The sequence below is a fragment of the Eschrichtius robustus genome, chromosome 17 (assembly GCF_028021215.1).
Source record: "Eschrichtius robustus isolate mEscRob2 chromosome 17, mEscRob2.pri, whole genome shotgun sequence".
In the NCBI taxonomy this organism is placed as follows: domain Eukaryota; kingdom Metazoa; phylum Chordata; class Mammalia; order Artiodactyla; family Eschrichtiidae; genus Eschrichtius; species Eschrichtius robustus.
In genome coordinates this window covers 47,520,316-47,533,067 of record NC_090840.1, presented here as the reverse complement: position 1 = coordinate 47,533,067, position 12,752 = coordinate 47,520,316, and the positions used below count along the sequence as shown (strand labels likewise).

General features: G+C 42.0%; 1 protein-coding gene across 2 annotated transcripts in view; it reads right to left on the bottom strand.

Annotated features, from left to right (window-relative positions):
* The window catches only part of CPQ (carboxypeptidase Q), a 501,828-nt gene that overhangs the window by 16,260 nt on the left and 472,816 nt on the right, over window positions 1–12,752 (bottom strand). The gene's annotated exons all lie outside the window — the stretch shown is intronic.

The window sequence follows — 12,752 nt, the reverse complement described above, 5'->3', positions numbered from 1 at the left end:
AGTAAAGAGCTGTTATAGTTGTACCAAGCCCCTGCCCTTTATGAGGCCAACGAGGGGAGCTAAGAAATGCACACCAAGAGCTAAAACATGAGATCCAAAGTTCTGTAAAAGCTCAGGGGATGTAAAGGTCAATTCCAATTGTGATGTTCAGTCAGAACAAGATAACCCATGCTAATCTCCTACTTGTCGGATTAACTAAAGGAATTCAAAGTACTGTATAACCTTGGGAAAGAGATAATAGTAAGTGCTAATATTGCTTATACAACAAATGATTAGCTTCTTGCATACCATAAAATATACCCATTTTAAGTGCACATTCTTCAAGTTTTGACAAATGTACACACCTGCGTGACTACCACAGCAATCAGGTTGTAGAACATTCCCACTGCTGTTGAAAGTTCCCTCGTGTCCCTTCTTAGTTCATTCCTTCCCACCTTCAGCGTCAGGCAACCACTGATTTGCTTCTGGGCACTGTAGATTAGATTTGTCTTTCCTAGAATGCCACATGAATGGAATTATACAGTACACAGTCTTCTGTGTTTGGCTTCTTTCACTCAGCATGATGATTTTGGAATTCACCTATGTTGTTGCATAGTTTGTTTCTTTTTTTTTTTTCTTGGTCATTAAATGTGTAGGAATGTCTCATCTTAGTTTTAATTTGCATTTCCATGATGACTAATAATGTCAAGCACTTTTTTTGTGTAATTATTGGGCATTTATGTATTGTGTTTGTGAATGTAGTGTTTGTTAAAATTTATGTGACCATATATGTATGGATCTATTTTTGGATTCCCTACTCTGTTCTATTGATCTGTTTGTCTATTCTTATGCCAATATACCACACTGCTTTAATTATTGTGGACAGGACAATGTAAAATCAGATAGAGTGAGGACAATTTAAAATTAGATAGAGTTAAGTCCTCCAACTTTTTTCTTCTTTTTCAAAATTGTTCTGAATAGTCTAGGCCCATAGCATTTCCACATAGATTTTAGAATCAGCTTATCTCTTTGTACAATAAAGCACTACTTTAGCTTCATCCCACACATTTCGATATGCTGTATTATTATTATCAAGAAGATTCAAAACAATCTCTAATTTTCCTTGTGATTCTTCTTTGACCCATGTGTGCTGTTTAGTTTCATATATTTGGGCATTTTGCCTGCTTTTGACTTCTTATTTAATTCCATGGTGGTCAGCAAATATATTAGATTGGCCAAAAAGTTCGTTCTGGTTTTGTATGTTACGGAAAAACCCTAATGAACTTTTTGGCCAACCCAGTACTTCATACGATTTCAATCCCTTTAAATTCATTGAGATTGTTCTTATGACCCAGCATATACTCTATCATGGTGAATGCTCATGTGCACTTTAAAAAGAGAATGTGCATTCTGCTGTTGTTGAATTAATTATTCTATAATATCAATTTGATCATGTGGGTTGATAGTGTGTTTGAGTCTTCCATATCCATACCGACTTCCTGTCTACTTGTTCTAACATTAAAAAATGAGTGTTGAAATCAACCATAACTATGGATTTTTCTATTCTTTCAGTTCTGTCATTTTTTTCTTTATGTATTTTTGAAGATCTGTTATTGAGAGCATTGACATTTAAGATTTACATGCCTTATTGATGAATAGACTATTTTATCTTTATAAAATGTCCCTTTTTCTCTATAATAATATTCTTTATTTTGATACTTACTTTTATGGATAGTACAGTTATTATGGTCTTCACATGTTCAGAATTTGCTGCATATCTTTTATCCACCCTCTTACTTCTAATCTACTTGTGTCTTTATATTTAAAGTGTGCTTTTTGCAAATAGCATATAATTAAGTCTAATTTTTTTGTTCAGTTTGACCATCCCTGTCTTTTAATTAGAGGGTTTAGTCCATTTATGTTAATGTAATTATTGATATGCTTGCGTTTTAGTCTACCATCTTGTTATTTGTTTTGCATTTGTTTCATTTATTCTTTGTTCTGTTGAATGTACCACATATTCAACAAGTTTGATCCATTTTGGCTGATCAAAATTCAAAATTTTCCCAGCCCTGAGGTCTCTGGGAATTGTCCAGTCTTCAGCTCCCTGATGGCTGTTCTGTGCTGATTCTTGTGGAATTTTACCCTACACATGCTCAGCTTAGTATGCAGCAAAGACTCAAGGAGACCCTTATGCAGACTTCTGGAGTTCTTTTTCTATGTAGCTCCTTGCTCTGGTACTCTGTCCTACAAAACACAGCTGCCTCAGACTTCCTGAACTCTAATCTCCATCCCTGTAACTTAGTGAGACTACTGTGTTGTGCTTGGGTTTTCCCTCCCTGCTCCATGACCCCAAATATGCCTTTAGGCAGAAAACTGGGGCAATCACAGAGGTCATCTTTTGTTTTCCTTACCCCAGGGACCACAGTCCTCACCTTCCTGTTGTCCAATGGATGAATTAGTTGTCTGACATGTTTTGTCTAGTTTTCTAGTTTTTTTCTTTTATGGCAAGGGCAAGTCCAAGTTTCTCTCTTATGGCTGGAAGCAGATATACTTATTAGTTTCTTGAAGGTAGAAAATATGTCATATGCTCCTACATTTCAGCCTCTGACAGTTGCTTTACTTGTCAATATAGCACAGTGTTAATAGCACAAATTATAAAGCCAGTCTCACTGAGTTTGAATCCTGACTTCATGTATTAGCTTGTGACACAGGGAAGGGTATTTTACTTCTCTGTGCCTTAATTTTCTCATCTATAATATAGGAATGGTAATAACCTAGCTTCTGGGTTTGTTTGAGCTTCAATGAGTTAGAATACTGCTCGGCATATGATAATGCTTAATATTACTGCTGTTGCTAATATTATAATGACTTGTCTTCAAAAGACCAGGTAGCTTATTCCTGTGAAAAAAGTGAAGATTCCTTCACTTTTTTGGAATCTCATGCAGATAATCGGAGTAAGTTAGTCAATAAAACCACATGCTATTGTTTCATTGTTGTTATATTAAAGAATCATGGACCTCCATTTCTCCTAGCCAATCATAAGTAACAAGTAACATCAAGCTCCTAGCCTGAGAACAAAGGACCTTGACAAAAGCCACATTAAGATCTAAGGGGACTATAAGTGCACCCTGCTCTTCGTATTTCCATTTAGGTTAGCAATGAAAAAGCATATGTGTGCTGCATTTCTAGCAATGAGATTTTATTAGAAATGCACTACTGGCAATAGATCAGTTAAAGGAACATGGCAGTGAATCTGCTTGTAAAGTGAAGACTCCTTTTATAGAGCAAATGATTGCCCACTAATTTATCTATGCCATAAATCCAGAGTTTTGTATGTAGGGTCTGTAATGGGCTGCACCTGAGCCAATGTTACTTTCAAAGACTAGGCTTGGCCTCCTTAGCTGGCTGCTTTGAGACATAAGAGCTGCTCCTTTAGGGAGATCCTCCCTGGGGCTTTGAGGGAGTTCTTGGGAAAGAGGAGGTTCTAATATTTACATGTGTTAGGCAAAGGTTTGTTACTCACTTGTGTATGTGCTTAAACAGCCTGGGTATCAGTTATGTGTCCAAGAATCAAATACGAATTAAAGTTTTAACATAGACAAATATCTTTGGTATTTGCTCTGCAAACCAGCCCATGTGTTACCACCACCACTGCTCTTCTGTCTTGGGAGTAGTCCTTCCTTGTGGGCCTGAAGGCCCCTCTCTCTTGGTCCTGAATTAAAATAGCCAGCTCTAGGTGACCCCAGCAGAGATGTTGGCATGATCTGAAGTTCATGTCTTGTAAATGTTTAATGATAGTCTTCAGAGGATAAAGGGATAAAGAAGCAATTAAAACTCTCTCTCTTGACTGGATACTGTGATTAAATTGGGTTCTGGTGCATTACTGTAGCTTTTGATGTGGTACCACAGTGCAGGGGTCTGTATGCTCTCACTGACCTAAGTAATCCCCCACTGATGTACATGAGAGAACTAATATCACAGAGTAATAACACACCAGTCATCATTCCCGAATCATCTAACAGCATCCACCCTATGACTAATACTTTGAATTTAAATCATCTTTCCTTCAGAAAAAAAAAAAAAAATCAATGCCTTTTTTTTCTTATCTACCTTAACAATGTTTCTATGAGGAAAGAAGGGGCTGGATTTGTATTCCCCTCTTTTTAAGAGTATGAGAACCAGAGAACAAGAGAGTAAATCATTTGTGTGATATCATACAGTGACATAGGACCTAGGAGAATCCTGGACCTTGGAACACCAATCTTGAAACCTTTCTGCTAGATCAGGGTTAGCAAAGTATTTTTGTAAGGGGCTAGAGGCTAAATATTTTAGATTGGGTGGGCCATACAGTTTCTGTGGCAACACAACTATTCAACTCTGCTGTTGTATCATGAAAGCTATCACAGTGTATAAATGTAAATGAATGAGCATGGCTGGTTATGATGACTGACTCTCTCTTCTCTCTCTCTCTCTCTCTGTCTCTCTCTCTCTATATATATGTATAAACACACACACACAAACACACACACACACACACACACACACACAACAGGTGATGGGCCAGACTTGGCCCACATATAAAAGTTTAACAACACTTGCACTAAATTGTGACCCATGTTAGATGCTACCATAGGATCTAAGGGATACTACATGACAGTACAATGTGACATTTGTCCTTGCTTTTGCATTATCATTTGGTCTTCATAAGAACCCTGCTATGTAGGCTATTAATGACTTTCCATTTTATATATGAGAAAACTAAGAGGCTAGCTCACTTGTCCAAGGCCACATGCTTGTAAATGCAGGAGACATGAGTCTCCTGACTTCTAATATTTCTCCTCTGTTAGCTGTTCCGTGAGAAGTTCTTATCTACACTTTCATTTTTAGATGTGAAAATGCTTGGACCTGGGGAGGCTGAATGACTTGTCTGCAGTCAATTGTCTGTTAGTGACTGAACCAGGACCAGAACCACCATCTGTTGGCTTCCAGGCTGGTCTTCTAAGCCTTTACATTATTGTGAACATTCTCCAGAAAAAAAAATGTACAACTAGATAGAAAGATAGTATGTTCATTGTATTTCATTCTTTAAACTTCCTGAAATGATACCATTTTAGAAGTGGTCTCTTTGAGGTACCAAACAGTATCCAGATAGAGAATAATGATTTGTGATTCACTTTATGTCTTTGACTATCTAATTTTCAAATCCCAATCTGGATTATACAATTTTTTTTGGCACACAGCAGTACCTTTTGTTTAATTTTATTCTTTAATGCTGATGATTACATCTTCAATCATAGTACTTAATTATCTCCTCCAATCCAGGGAATGTGTGAATCAGAAGGAAAATAAATTGATAAAGAGGCCTCGGTTTTAACCAGAATTTTAAAAGAAATCACTGTGATTTCTAGGGTCTCTTCTGGCTCTATCAGAACATGAAAGATGATCAGGTGACCAGTTGTCCTGGTTTGCCTGGGACTGAGGGGTTTCCTGGAATTCAGGGCTTTCAGTGCTAAAACCAGAAAAGTCGCAGGCAAATGGTCACCCTGATTGCTAAATCAAATGTGTTGAATGAATTGACCACTAATTGTACCTCTTCATGCCTGGAGGTAATGATCCTCCTCTGGAGGGGACCGGGGATAAGAACAGGAGGGCTGTCCAGTTTCTCAGCAACACTTGAACATGACAGGGCCTCATGATTTTGTAGAAAAATCTAACTATATTAAACCCAACTATATTAAAATATCAAAGGGTATGGATGAAAGAATAGCCCATTGACAAATACAAATCAGTCTGGATTATTATTGCTACATTTCCCACTCATTGATGAAAACTGTGTAATCTGTCACTGAACCTAAGAAACACATAAACAAAGAGGGCTTTTAGCGTCAACCATAACAGAAGGCATCTGCTCAACATGGAAAACCATCCACAAGCTACTGGTGAGCCTCAGTTCTTAGACTCAACAGAATATCCATTTGCCAGTGCAGGATCCACAGCAAGCCCAGGAGGGGATGCCAAGTTTCCAAACTCTGGATCTGAAGCCGTAGGCAAAAATGACACCTTCTGGAGATTTCTCTCAGGCCTCCTGCCATTTCTACCTTCCTCTGACAGTTCTGGTTTGGCAAATTTGGGCTGGCTGAGAAGAACTGCTCTGGATTTCCCAACTTTGGGGAAAGGAGATTCTGATGGTCCCATTATAATCCAAGTCTCTCAAAGATCCCTTTGTTGCTGGTAGAGTTAATGTTCCTGCCAAGGGAATTCACTCGCACCACAGATGTCAGCCACTCTCCCTGCCCTGGAGGATGTTAAAAGTAAGTACTAGAAGGATTCACACAGTCCAGAAATGGAACAGTTGCTACCATACTAGCCAGGGTTAAAAACCACAAATTACTAAAAACTTTGGAAAACGCAATGTGAAGGGTTGTCAGACTCTTCCTATAGAAACGCTCACCACCAAAAGCCTTATTCTAATTTTCAGCTACATCTGGCGACTGTTTATTTAAGAACTTGGTTAGAAAATTCAATTAAAATATGCATCAGTGAATTCTGTTGCCATTACAGGCTGGCCAAACCCAGTAATGAGTCTGAGTTAGCATCTGCAGGGGACAGTCTCCCTGACCATCAGACTGTCCTAAGGCATTCAGACACCTAACTTCACTAGGGATTGATCTAGCCCCATCCATGTCCTCCCAGGCCACCAATAACCTGCAATTCTAGAGACCTGGCTGTCTCTGACTTTTTTCTCCTTAATCCTTACTGTTTTTCTATTTCCTTCGTCGAGTCTATTACTCAAGTCCACATCATTTCTTTTCCCTTCTCCTGTCGTCCCTTCTGCTGCTTCCTTGACCCTTTCTTCCTTTCTAACAACTTATCTCCTGTCAACCTCTCCCACATTTCTTTGTTATTTGTCTCTCTCTTCTTAACTGTCCTTGTCTCTGTGATTTAATTTCTCTTCCTCTTTTGCAAACTTGTTATTTGTTTTCCACTTGGGATTCCTTTAAGCATTAAAAAAACCAATTATTACCATGTTGTCTCATTTTTAGCAAACCTTATTTTGAAAGTGGAAACTCCATTTCCTTGGCATGCTATGGCAGAGAGGTAAAGAGATAAATTAGAGCCGAATGAGATGGGGAACAGAGAGCCAATTTGTAGCTCTGTGCCAGAATGTTTATGAAGCAGGTGGCGAGGGGTATGAATACACACCTCTATCCAGCGTAGCACACCCTGTACTCACCAAATATCTACAGCCTGTCCAGGCCCGAAGAATAATCAATTTGTCCTCGTTGAATGCCAAATGAAGGCTGTTGAAGTCAGGTACTGATCCACTATTTAAAGAGAACAAATTCAAAAACGGCACAGAGCTTTGTGAAATTGCTATGAAGTCCAGTTTCAGAAACATGAGTACTTGAGTCAGCCGAGGATATTCCTACAGGGGGACTAATGTCTGTGTGTTGGCGGAAGTGCTCTGGTATATTCTCCAGATCCCTGAACATTCTGCTAACATAAAATCTGAGTAACACAGGCCCACTGGCTAGAATAAAATTGCTTCAGGTTGATAAGCATTCAATAGCTTCCCTGAATTTTCAGCAGGCTCAGACTCATACCTGCCAATATTGCTTTTGATTACAAAACACAACAGTTGGGCAGTCCAGGTAACCATAACTATCTCAGTAATTAGATTCTGTCATGCACGGTATACTCGGTATACTCAGGCCTTGGGCTTTTGTGGAAACAGAAGAGGCACTGGGAGTATCTTTACAGCACTTAGTCTCTTCTAGAGAGCAAGTCGCTAATAAGCTCTTCCTGAAATGATGAGAAGGCGGATTGCCTCTCTTTTCACACCTCCTTCTGCCCCTTTCTGGTTCAGCACATTTCAGTTGTGTTGCAGAATGAAAAAGAAGGGAGAAAGCTGTAAACGAGGAGAAGGGATGGAAACTGTCCAGGAAGAAATCCAATTTCTGTCTTGGGTTCCGTGCACTTCAAAATGGAAACACCACACTCATTAAAGTGCCCATTAAGCAAACAATACGGGGAAACAAGATGGGGTTTAGGAAGCTGGGAGGGAGGAGAAGAGGCAGGTCAGAGGAAACAAGAGGCAGGCATTGTTTTTAAAGGTGACTGAAAAATGTTCAACCAGGGGAAAGAAATGCCTGCACACATTTCACTGAAGACTGAAGGAGAGCATCATTTCAATACTGACAACTGGCAATAATGTCTCTATGGCAGCCACCCAAAGGTCTGTCTGTGTCTAACAAGACAATGGCGGGTCTGGTGATGGTGTAACTTCCACACCCTGAGTTCCATGCATCAGGTGGAGGTGTGACTAAATACTTGATATATTGACTAGATGTGAAGAAATAGATCTGTGAGAGTAAACATGGTTACCTAGCAGTCAAAACAGGCACACAAAGAAGGGAGAAGAAAAAACACAGAATACCTATTGTGTGCCAGGTACTTCCATCTAGTCTGTCTCACTTAATCCCTAACTCACGCTGGTGCAGTGAGTATTACGTGGCTTCATTCCCAGATGAGGAAAAAACGCTCAAGAAGATGTAAGTAACCCAAGTTCATACAGCTGTTCAACAGCAGAGCCAAAATTCGAGGGCAAACCCCACATGACTTCTACCCGGTCATGCTGCCCCCCGAGAACACAGTCTCCGTACCTTCCAGAAAGGAAACCAACACTTAAGGATCACCAACCATATGCCAGCTACTTTGGAACACATTCTCACATTCTTCATCTCCTATAATTTCAGTTCCACCAACACGCAGACGATCTGACAGACAAACAGTATGCGGTCTCTTCAAAAAGACAATTCAAATCTCCGCCACTGCAATTACGCAAATCTGGTGCCTGGGGTTGGGGTATTATGAAATCCCCAGCATTCGGCCCCCTCCTGAACAGAAAATCTCATTTGAAGGCCAGAGGATAGGCGTTGGGAAGAAATAGGGAAGGGACCCACAAGAGATTTCTGGGCTGCGCTCGCACCGCCTTCACGACGGGCGCGTCTGCTGAAGCTCTGGCTGGAGCCCAGCCACACAGTGTCAAGGGCTTCTATGGGCACAAGGGGCCCAGCTCTTCAGGACGGGTCTGATCGTCAACAGTCTAGAGAACAAGGGCACAGGGCGTGTTTTTCGAACTCATTAGCAGCCCAGGTGAGAAGCCACTGGGTGAGTTCTCTCCCTGGAACGTTAGGTTTCCTTAGATGCTTACAGCTAACATTATTGAGCACTTGCCCGTGTGTACCAGGCACTTCTGTGTTTTATCTCATTGCGGTGATGAGAATCTAGAGGTGGGTATGCTTATCCCGACTTTGGGCAGAGAGATTAGGTAGGTTGCCCAGCCCCCCTCAGCTGGGACTGCACCGCGTGGGTTTGCTCCTGGACCAGCCCACTATGCTGCTTCTACCACATGGAACTGGATTCTCCAACCCTTTTGCAAATTGGGGACTCGACGCACTCTTAGAGCACTTTGTCTTTATCAAGTGAACATAGTGCCTATATTCTCCTATCTGTTATTTGCTTTCTATCCTACAATTGCTTCTCACTACAGATTTCATGCCTTCATCTTCCTTCCTCACTCTAAAACATGTTACAGTCTGTTTATGTTTCTCCCATCTTAAAAAAAAAAATCCATTCTTTTACCCTATACCCCTCTCTAGCTACAGCTCTATCTCCTCCCTTTATAGCCAGTTGTCTTGAGAGAGTTTCCTTTCTTGCCATCTTTATTTCCTCCTTTCCCACTCACTGTTCAATCCACTTTACACCCACTCTTCCCCTGAAATTGCACCTGCCAACCGCACCTTTCTGGTTGTTAACTCCAATGGGTATAAGAGTGTCTTTCTGGGACATCAGACCTGTTTGACCATCTGTCCTTCATGAAAGACTCCTCCGTTGCCTCCTGTCAGGGTGATCCCCTCTCCTGGTTTGCCCCACTCCCTGGCTGCCCTTTTCCTATATATTCCTCTTCCTCTTCTCTATATATTCCTCTTCCTCTGCCCCTCCTTAGTGTCTGCAGCCCTCCCTTCTCCTGGGCTGTCTAACCCATTCTGTGGCAGCACGAGCATCGAGTACTGATGACGTACAGCCCCACTAGCGCAGTCCTCTCCTGAGGCCCAGACACATATCCAATTGACTCAGGGACAGCCCTAGCCTGAAGCTCCTGTGTTCCTTCTTCTGTGACTGACGACGATAATCCAGGCCTGAACCCTAGACTCACCCTTTACCTTTTCCTCTCCCCTAACTCTCACATCACACCACCAGGCCGTGACATCAGCAGCCCACCCACCTTCTCCAGTGCCCCTGCCTCTCCTCTTGTTGAGCCCCCATCACCCTTGTCTGGCCCTCCTGCCTGTTCCGGCTTTGCCTCTCCCATCCACGCTATCAGAGCTTCTGCCAGAGCACCCCTGTAAGCACAAAAGGGGTGCTCTCTTCTACTTGAGACTTTGAATGGCTCCCCTTAGCTATGAGACATCCCTAGTCCTTATTAGAACTTACAGGAAAGGCCTGTTACGATCACGCCCGCAATTATATTTTCGGCCTCATTTTTCACCATCTCTCCTGCATTCTGCTTTCCAAACATACCAAACTTCTTTCAGTTCCTTGCTGTGTCATGCCCTCACAGTTTCTACGTGTTCCCACATATGGCCTTTATTACGTGAAGCACCCCACTCCCACACTCACGTCCCTCAGCTGACTTCTGGTTAAGTGTTAACTGCCTTAAACGTCACCTCTTCTTTGAAGCCTCCCCAGACCTCCTGAGCCCGGACTCCTTCCATGTGTCCCTACGGTGCCCTGCACTTTTGATAAGATGGCAGTCAGGACACATTTTTGTAGTTGTCTCTTTGTGTATCTGTTTCTCCTAGTAAACATAAGCTCCAGAAGTAGGCACTGTTTCTATCTTGACTTTTGTTGGACTTTAACTCCTACCATAGTGTCTAGTGAAAAAATTAAAAAACTTAAAATGGTGTTAAATATTTTTGAACGAATAAGCATACTTTGCAGGGACTAGGAGGGGAGGAGAAAGTGAAGCAGCCTAGCCAGGTGAAGAGATGACCCGAAGGGTGGAATAAGGAAGTATGGGAAGGTAATATTCCTGGGTGCTCCCGCTTGCATTTTCCAGTATTAAAAATGAAGGATTTTTCTGGAGTCCAATAAAGTCAACGGGAATTGAAAGAGAACACTCTTCTGTCCAGGCTGTCTTTCAGGAAGACGTCTGGGAGAACTGCCCAGAGTCTACGAGGGAACAGACAAGGTGCTGGTTTGTTCTGAGAGTGAGAGGGAACAGAGCCAAGAAAACCTGGAGGCTTGTAAGGCCCCCTCTCTTGTCTTGGTCGAGATATTTGCCAAATTTAAGCCAACTGTTTCTTTGTCTCCCTTGGAAAATAAGCAGCCTGTATGGACGGTATGAGGCAGAGCCATATAACTCCGTGCCTGCCCACATGCCCGGAGGACTGAATGCTTTATCATGCGCTCTTGACTGCAACTCAAGCTCTCGACTGACTGGTGAGTGATGAAACATGGTCTGAAGCAATTTATCATTTCAAGATGATGGCAGGAGGCAGACAGTGCTGGTTAGAAGTGGAGTGGCTCATTCTGAGCAAGGGATGTCCAAAAAAGAGGTTCTGCATAGCAGCTGGCCCTCTGGAACGCAACCACAGATATCTGGGGTACACTTGTCATGTGAGGCCCTGGGATGCCCCTATTAGTCTAGAAGCCCTGGAAGCCAGGATGGGGGCTATCACCCTCCCCTGGGGAGGTTATAATAATTCACAGGAGAGAATAGTTACTCAAGGATGAAGCAGTGGGGAAAGCTTCATAGAGATACCGGCATTTGTGCCCGGCCTTGAAGACTTAGCTTCTAGGAGGGAAAAAGAGAGGGCATTCCAAGTTAAGAATTTCCCCCCATACTGTGGGAAAAGGCATGGAGGAGGATATGAACAGGGTGTGCCTAGGGAATAAGGATTAGACCAGCTTGGCTGGAGAGGCAGGCTTCCGTCATAGAATATTGGAAGTTAAGACAGGACAAAAATACCCTGCAGTGTTCTACAGGTAAGATCAATGGCTCATTTACCCAGCTTCAAAAGGCTGCAAATAGCTATTTTTTTATGTTGGAAAAGAAACCCAATAATTTGTATTACTTGTCGCTATGAATCTGATAAAAAGCCTTGCCTGAAGACTATAACAAATGGCCACAGGAGTCCTGCATTCAAGCTGCAGTATTGTAATACACTGCTGCGAGAGTCAGATCATATTGATTTTGTTGGGCCACTCGGCTGTCTGTGCAGAATTCCCAGAGTCCCTGCCTCTCTCACTGGGTTCCATTTTATCCCGTTCTGTACAGATTTAGAGAGAGCCAGCTCTAAGGAAGGCTGGACTGGGGCGTGCAAAGCCAACTGAGGCACAACTGCAGTCCTTAAGAAGCTCAAGTGGAGAGAGAGATAAGATGCTCTAAAAATGCAGGGCCACATGTCAAAGAAAAGCGTGAACGACAACACGAAAGGAAGAGACTGATGTGGAGCGTCTGGAACTCTCATCCGCTGCTGGTGGGGATGTAAAGAATAGGAAACAGTAACAGTACTTAGGAAAACAGTTTGGCGGTTTCTTCCAAAGTTAAACATACCTCTACCCTATGACCTACCAGTTCCACTCCTAGATATTTTCCCAAGTGGGGGAAAATGTATATCCACGAAAAACATCTGTATAAGAATGTACATAGTAGCTTTATGCATAAATACCAAAAAATGGAAAAAAAAAGCTAAACGTGTATT